Here is a 7,489-nt window from a genome sequence, read left to right on the forward strand (position 1 = left end):
TATTGGGTTATTAATTGGTTCTGATATTGCAATCCTTATTCTATAGAATAGCGCATGACATTTTTAAAAAAAGAAAAAAGAATAGAGGAAATATATACATATAAAAATATATGTGTGTGTATGATGAGTGAACAAACTTTTCATATTGACGTTGATGAGTGAATGCTCAGGCCTTGTTTGGGAAGCAAGATTTTCCAACTCAATCTCAAATTTTTTCTAAATTCAAGTTTGGCAATTTTTTAAACTCAATTCAACTCAACTCAAAAAATTTCAACTTAACTCAACAATTTTCAACCCAATTAATAAAAATTATAAATAAAGATTGAAAAAAAAAAAATAAATAAATTTAGGGTAGCCGAAACACCCCAAGTGATGGCTGGGCCACCCCAAGCCCAACTGGGGTGGTCCGACCACCCCTTAATATTTTATTATTTTTTAAAACTTCTTATTATTATTATTTTATTTAAATTTAAAATATATGTAATATTTTATTATTATTTTTATCAATGGGACATATGTTTCATTTATGACCTTAGAGAGATCCCAATTATTAATTGGATATTCTCTAATCCAAAATGGATAGAAGAAAATCCTCTACCGTGTTTGACCCACATTCCTTCACGGGCCATAGGTCGAATAATGAAGGTTGTTGATAGAGGACAATTTTCAATCATATTTGCTTTAACAAAAGGGACATATATAGCGATTCTAACATCATATGGAGACATAATTAATGGCATTGGAAAGCTCATTTAGAGGGTTACAAAGTCATATTTGATTAAGCTTTCCTAATTCAAATGTTTACTGAGTTAAAATAGACCGTAAAAAGAAAATTGAAAAGCCGTACAAAATTGCTCGTATGTTGTTTATGTTTGAACAAGCTTTAAAACAAGTTGACAAAATAGCTCGTTCAATAACTCATATGAAGTTGGGTTCGAATGAGTTATTCATAGATGCACTCGTTTAAAGTTGGGTTAGAACGAGCTGCTGTGTGAATTGACAATTCATGTAAGAATACGAGGAAACCATAGTTAGGTTCGAAAGAGCCTCTTACACGTTCAGACAAGCTCCAATAAATTTTTGTAAACAAACTTTTATTTGAGCGTTTTCTTAAGTTCAGGAGTCTAGGTAGTATAAATATATGTAATGGCTATCTATAGCCTTAATTTATTATGTTATTTTGACCAGTGATCAATGAAAAACACTTTTAAGAGTGGTTTTCTTTTCTATCCACATTAAATCCTTGATTGAGTATTAGTTTTAAGAAGAGTTGTGATTCTTATCTTGTTTGTCTTGGCAAACTAATCACTACACGCTGCATTAATTGATATCAAAGTCAAGTTGCACTGCATCAATTATTTAATTGTTGATGGAGATCTTGTGGGCTAAACAACAAAAAAATTCGTCCAAAGCGCGTTAACTAGCAGAGCAGGAACGTTAGTAATTACTACTCTTAACTATCGGCAAATATATCAAGGATTAAATTAAGGGTGAATTAAATTAAGCTGGAAGAGAAATGATAGGATTATAAAATATTTTACAAAATAATTTTATTGTCCTATTATAATTGAAAACGAGATAAATTTATAAAAAATCGCTAAATAGAAAATCTCTTTTTAAACCATGAGATGGTAGAATTTGTAAATGGGTTAAAGTAATTCCAAAAACATTTATGTATAATATTTATCCCACAAAAGAAAAGGTAATTGTGAAGTGGGAGAGTGTTGTTCTCAAAGTTAGAATTGTCAGAGTCATTCATTTATGAGGACCTCAAAGGGAAGTTGTGGCATTTAAAACTCTCCGCATCGAATTCCCAATGCTCCAACTACCTCGCATTTACTCCGATGGACGGATGGATGGGACGGATGTGAAGCTCATAAATGAGACAATTGGGGCTGAGATTTGTGTCGTCTTTTGAATGATTTATTTTTGTTATGAGCTTCACATCCGTCCCATCCATCCGTCCATCCGTCCATCCGTCAAAATAACATAATAAATTAAGGCTATAGATAGCCATTACATATATTTATACTACCTAGACTCCTGAACCTAAGAAAACGCTCAAATAAAAGTTTGTTTACAAAAATTTATTGGAGCTTGTCTGAACGTGTAAGAGGCTCTTTCGAACCTAACTATGGTTTCCTCGTATTCTTACATGAATTGTCAATTCACACAGCAGCTCGTTCTAACCCAACTTTAAACGAGTGCATCTATGAATAACTCATTCGAACCCAACTTCATATGAGTTATTGAACGAGCTATTTTGTCAACTTGTTTTAAAGCTTGTTCAAACATAAACAACATACGAGCAATTTTGTACGGCTTTTCAATTTTCTTTTTACGGTCTATTTTAACTCAGTAAACATTTGAATTAGGAAAACTTAATGAAATATGACTTTGTAACCCTCTAAATGAGCTTTCCAACGCCATTAATTATGTCTCCATATGATGTCAGAATCGCTATATATGTCCCTTTTGTTAAAGCAAATATGATTGAAAATTGTCCTCTATCAACAACCTTCATTATTTGACCTATGGCCCACGAAGGAGTGTGGGTCAAACACGGTAGAGGATTTTCTTCTATCCATTTTGGATTAGAGAATATCCAATTAATAATTAGGATCTCTCTAAGGTCATAAATGAAACATATGTCCCATTGATAGAAATAATAATAAAATATTACATATATTTTAAATTTAAATAAAAAAATAATAATAAGAAGTTTTAAAAAATAATAAAATATTAAGGGGTGGTCGGACCACCCCAGTTGGGCTTGGGGTGGCCTAACCACCACCTGGGGTGTTTCGGCTACCCTAAATTTATTTATTTATTTTTTCAATCTTTATTTATAATTTTTATTAATTTGGATGAAAATTTTTGAGTTAAGTTGAAATTTTTTGAGTTGAGTTGAATTGAGTTTAAAAAATTGCCAAACATGAATTTAGAAAAAGTTTCAGTTTGAGTTGGAAAATTTCAGTTTGAGTTGGAAAATTTCAGTGTCCACAACTATTTTTTCATACAATGGAAAATGATTTATGGGTCTACGGAAAGCATTATGGATTATTATTGTCTATTGAGTGAGTGGACCTATCTATCTCTATGGATTATGATGATGACGATTATGACCTTACAAGAGCCTCCATTTTCTCCACTTGGGTTGCGGCTCAACGGCTAGTGAGTCATCACTTTTCATTAAAGTTTAGGTGGAGTAAAAAAAAAAAAAATTAATTTTTATACATTAAATATTATGAAAGTCACGCCATATAAACTTCGGATATGGAAAAATCGGGAATAATATATAACATTACTCGATAGTAAACTTTCTCAATTTTGAAAAATGTTATATATATATATATATATATATATATTCGACAAGTATCCACATTCTATTCGCCAAATTTGATGTCCAACCAAAAACTTAATTTATGTCCGTCAAATGTTATGAGATGGCCAGTTCACATCAAATTTATAAATAAAATGTTAATACTTATCCGGTATCTAGCATTTCTGTTTTTGTTTATCAGTTATCACCTATGGTCAAAAGGCAAAAGTCTTTGAGAAGTAATTCAATCGGCTGGTAACTACGCCTCATAAAACGGAGATTACTAGTTCGAATCACTTTTCCCCACAAAAAAATGTCGAAAAGGGCAAACAATGTGTTGTACATAGACCCAAATTAATTTTGAGATATATATTTGGCATTAGCAATAAATTGCTTAACTAAGACAAGATAAAGGAGACCGGCTAACAAAATCTAGGCAAATTAGCACAAAGAAAAGGGAAGTAAATTGATTCAAAAGCCAAAGGAAGAAATATATCAAAAATATTAATTTATGATTGTAATGTCAAAGAGTCACCTTGCTACAATCCATATTTTTCTTCCTCATTCTATTTGGGTAAATTTAGTGCTCAAGATAAATTCATTATTGGAATGGTAGGCCAAGACATGTGCTCCTGTCTATTGAATTGGAGATATCACTTAGTTTCTCCTCTTCTTTTTCTTTTTTCCTTCTTTTTCGAAACTTAAATATTTTGGGCAATAAATGGTGGTATGCTCCAAGAAAAGGAAAAAGTTTTCTTATTTTTGTGTGTTTGGAGCAACGTCAAATATTGGTTAACCTAAAAATGTTTTCAGTTGATCAAAGAAAGTAACTTTCTTGATGCGCAAAATGGTTTATGCTTCCAGTCTACACCATTTTCTGCCACTATCTCATACTCTCAAGGTAGGCAATTGTAAGAGGCCCCTTATGGGGCATACATGTCCAAGCACTTTCAGGTAGGTGGACTCCACAAAGGTCCTCTCACAATTGCTTGTACAAGTGATATGGACAGATAATTGCAAGGATCTTAATCTCATACCCATAGGCTTTATATTCTCACAATCTTTTTTTCTCTCTCTCTCTCTTCCTTGCAGCTTCTCAAATTATATGAAAACATGAAAAATATTTGGCAATTTTTAATACGAACCAAATACCGAAAAATATTTTTCGAACAATTTTCATAGTTTGCAAATTTTTTAAAGTTTGATATATTAAATTGGTAATTTTTTTTTTAATCTTTAGGAGGAGTTTGAAAAAGCGATGAACGTCCAAAGAAATTAAGTGAGGTTTTCTCCTTTATTAACTATACCATATACCTTAAGTTCGTATGATGAAACTTTATTTAATCATTCACATTTTTTGGCAATTATCCTCCTAAAATTTAAAAAATTTAAATTTAATATATCAAACTTAAAAAAGTTTGCAATATGACTCCTGTCGTTAGTGTTTAGGGTTAAGTTAGACAGAATATAAATGCAATGTCCATTATACCTCCTATATTTTTAAATAATTAAAAATTCTGAAAAAAAAAAAAAAACCCGGAAGAAAACATGTTGTGGGTCAACCTCAACCTCGACAGTAAATAGGGGCATTTTGGCGTCCTCCATTAAGATTTTTTGTAAAATCCTAACGGAGGAGTAACATTACAAATTTTTTAAAGTTTATAGAGATAATTACCCGTAAATATCGTCTTCAATCTTTCTTTCTTTTTTAACCTTTTCCCCCTTCGTCAGTTTATATGGAGTATCTATCACAAACTAAAGTGGAACGGGCAAATATCCAAATTGATACAGATACGACATGAGTATATATAATTATATGACTTCTTAAATTTCGCATAAATAATCTTAAATTACAAGATAAATATCGGTTTTTAAAGATAGAAACCACTGGTTTGGATAATATATTTATATATATTTTTTATCAGTGTGGTTATATTTACTATTTAGGATTTGTTCCTATTTTTGGGCTCATGATAAAAGTACTTTATTTTATTTTATTTTATATTTTTATATTTCTTTTTGGAAAACTCTATTTAATCTTGCCTGGAAGAAAAATAAAAGAAAAGGAAAAACTAAAAACCAAAAAAAAAAAAAAAAAAAAGCCCAAAGGGTTTATAGGTGGACCATCTTTCTTTATTGAAAATTCTCTCAACGAGGAAAAAAGGAAAAATTCTCTACCTGCCCTTGAAGCACATGGAGACAGGGACCCCCAAACTGGCTCTGTGAGTCACATTCCCAGCCGACGTGGAGGGTCTTAAATAACGAATACAAATGTGTTTTAATAAACAAAGAAATCCCATATTTTATGCAGTCCAAATGGATGTTGTTTTGTATTATCAATCAAGATTCGAATCCTGGTGCACAAGGAGTAGTTTAATCGGTCGTGGATTACGTCTCATGAAACGAAGGTTACTAGTCAAAATCCCATTTTTTTTATGTGAACGTGTAAAAAAAAAAATTCGAATCCTGAATTTATAAATTGGGATAAATGAAATTTTTGTTCATGTAGTTTGAAGGTTTAATAAATAGTTTCATGTGTTAAAAAAATTCCGTAAGAAAAAAAAATTGGTTCTTTGTATTAAAATGATTGATTGTATTTGTTAACGTATCACATCAGTACTAATTATAATGTAATAAGTGTCAATTACAATAAATAAAAAAATACTAAAAAAAACTAAATATAAAATATATGTACATATAAAAGAAAAGAAATTGCAAAGCGACCACCCTTTTGGCTAAATAAAAACTAAAATTAATAGTTTGCCAGAAGTAATACGTGTCACACTATACATTAAGAGATTTTGTCAATTTTTTTATCCATGAAAACCATTTTTTATTTTTATTTTATGCTTAACCTACAAAGTGATTAATCATTTTTTTGAACTCATTAAATTATTTGTCAAAACTTCAAACCAACACCAAAAATATATTAATCCCGGGCAGTGATACAGATTACGCTGGCGTGCATCAACAGTGATGCACGCCAGGCAAAATTTTTTTTTTTTTTTTTTTACAAAAAATTAAAATAATAAAATAATATATATATTTTTTTTTATGCCTGGCGTGCATCAACGCCAGGCGTTGTCTTTAGCATCACCCATTAATCCCTTATCAAAAATTCGAGAATAAGATTTTGACACAAAACCAAATCTTTTGTACTCTCCGGTGAGAAGTTGACACCTCACCTTCAAAAACAAAAAAGTTACACCATACTAGGTAAATGGGGAGGTTTGTTTTTTTTTTGTTTTTCATAGATAAGTGATAAAAGGATCAAATATGGTGTTTTGATAACATTTGCTTTCCTTGTTTCACTTTGAGGTGCCATTCTCTTATTGAAGAACACAAAAATATTTGTGTCAAGACCTTATAAAAATTATTCTCAACAATTCTCAATAAATTATTATTGTTTAACCAACGCAATTTTTTTTTGAGACACATTTGCTTTTAAAAAATTAAGAAATCAAATTCTCTCATGTTCAAATCCTATTTCGAGATTTATAGATGGCAGGATAGTGAGAAAAAAATAATCTTTCTCCCTTTCGAGTTCCTTATAGAGAAATGTTAGGTGTTTTTTTAACTGTAATGTGGTTTTTAAAATCATCAATAGATTAAAAATTAATAATGATAGTCTCAAATTCAACAATAATTTTAAAAGTTCTATCACGGTTGAAAAAATACTAAAATAACACTAAAAAAACACCTTAACATTATCCACCTAAAAATGAACTTAAACAAGTATGCAATAAAAGAAAAAAAAACAAAAAAAAAAGAGTCTCAATCTATTTGTGGAGCAAAAAACAGAAAAGGAGAATGTAGGGAGACGATTTCCAAAGGAGGATTTGAAATGTTGACTGGCGTAGAAGACGTGGGAGAGGAGAACCTCAACGAAAGGAGCGTTTGTTTTTTTATTATATACATATGTTTCCCTCAATGAATCGCCTCCCTTCCATACCAAGCAATCCTGATTTATAGAGAGAGAGAGAGAGAGAAATAGCACCCACCCCCTATCCGTACGCCTTGTCGTCCTACGCTTTAATTCCGTTTTTCTCATTATCTTGATTGAAATTTCAATATCTTTCACTGTCGTTTTCAATTCGTTTGATGTGTTTCTTTTTTTTTTTAAAAAAAAGAAGAAATTCTCGAACCACTTTCTTAGCTAACTAACGC

The sequence above is a fragment of the Corylus avellana genome, chromosome 2 (genome assembly GCF_965113065.1).
Source record: "Corylus avellana chromosome 2, dhCorAvel1.hap1.2, whole genome shotgun sequence".
Classification (NCBI taxonomy): Eukaryota; Viridiplantae; Streptophyta; class Magnoliopsida; order Fagales; family Betulaceae; genus Corylus; species Corylus avellana.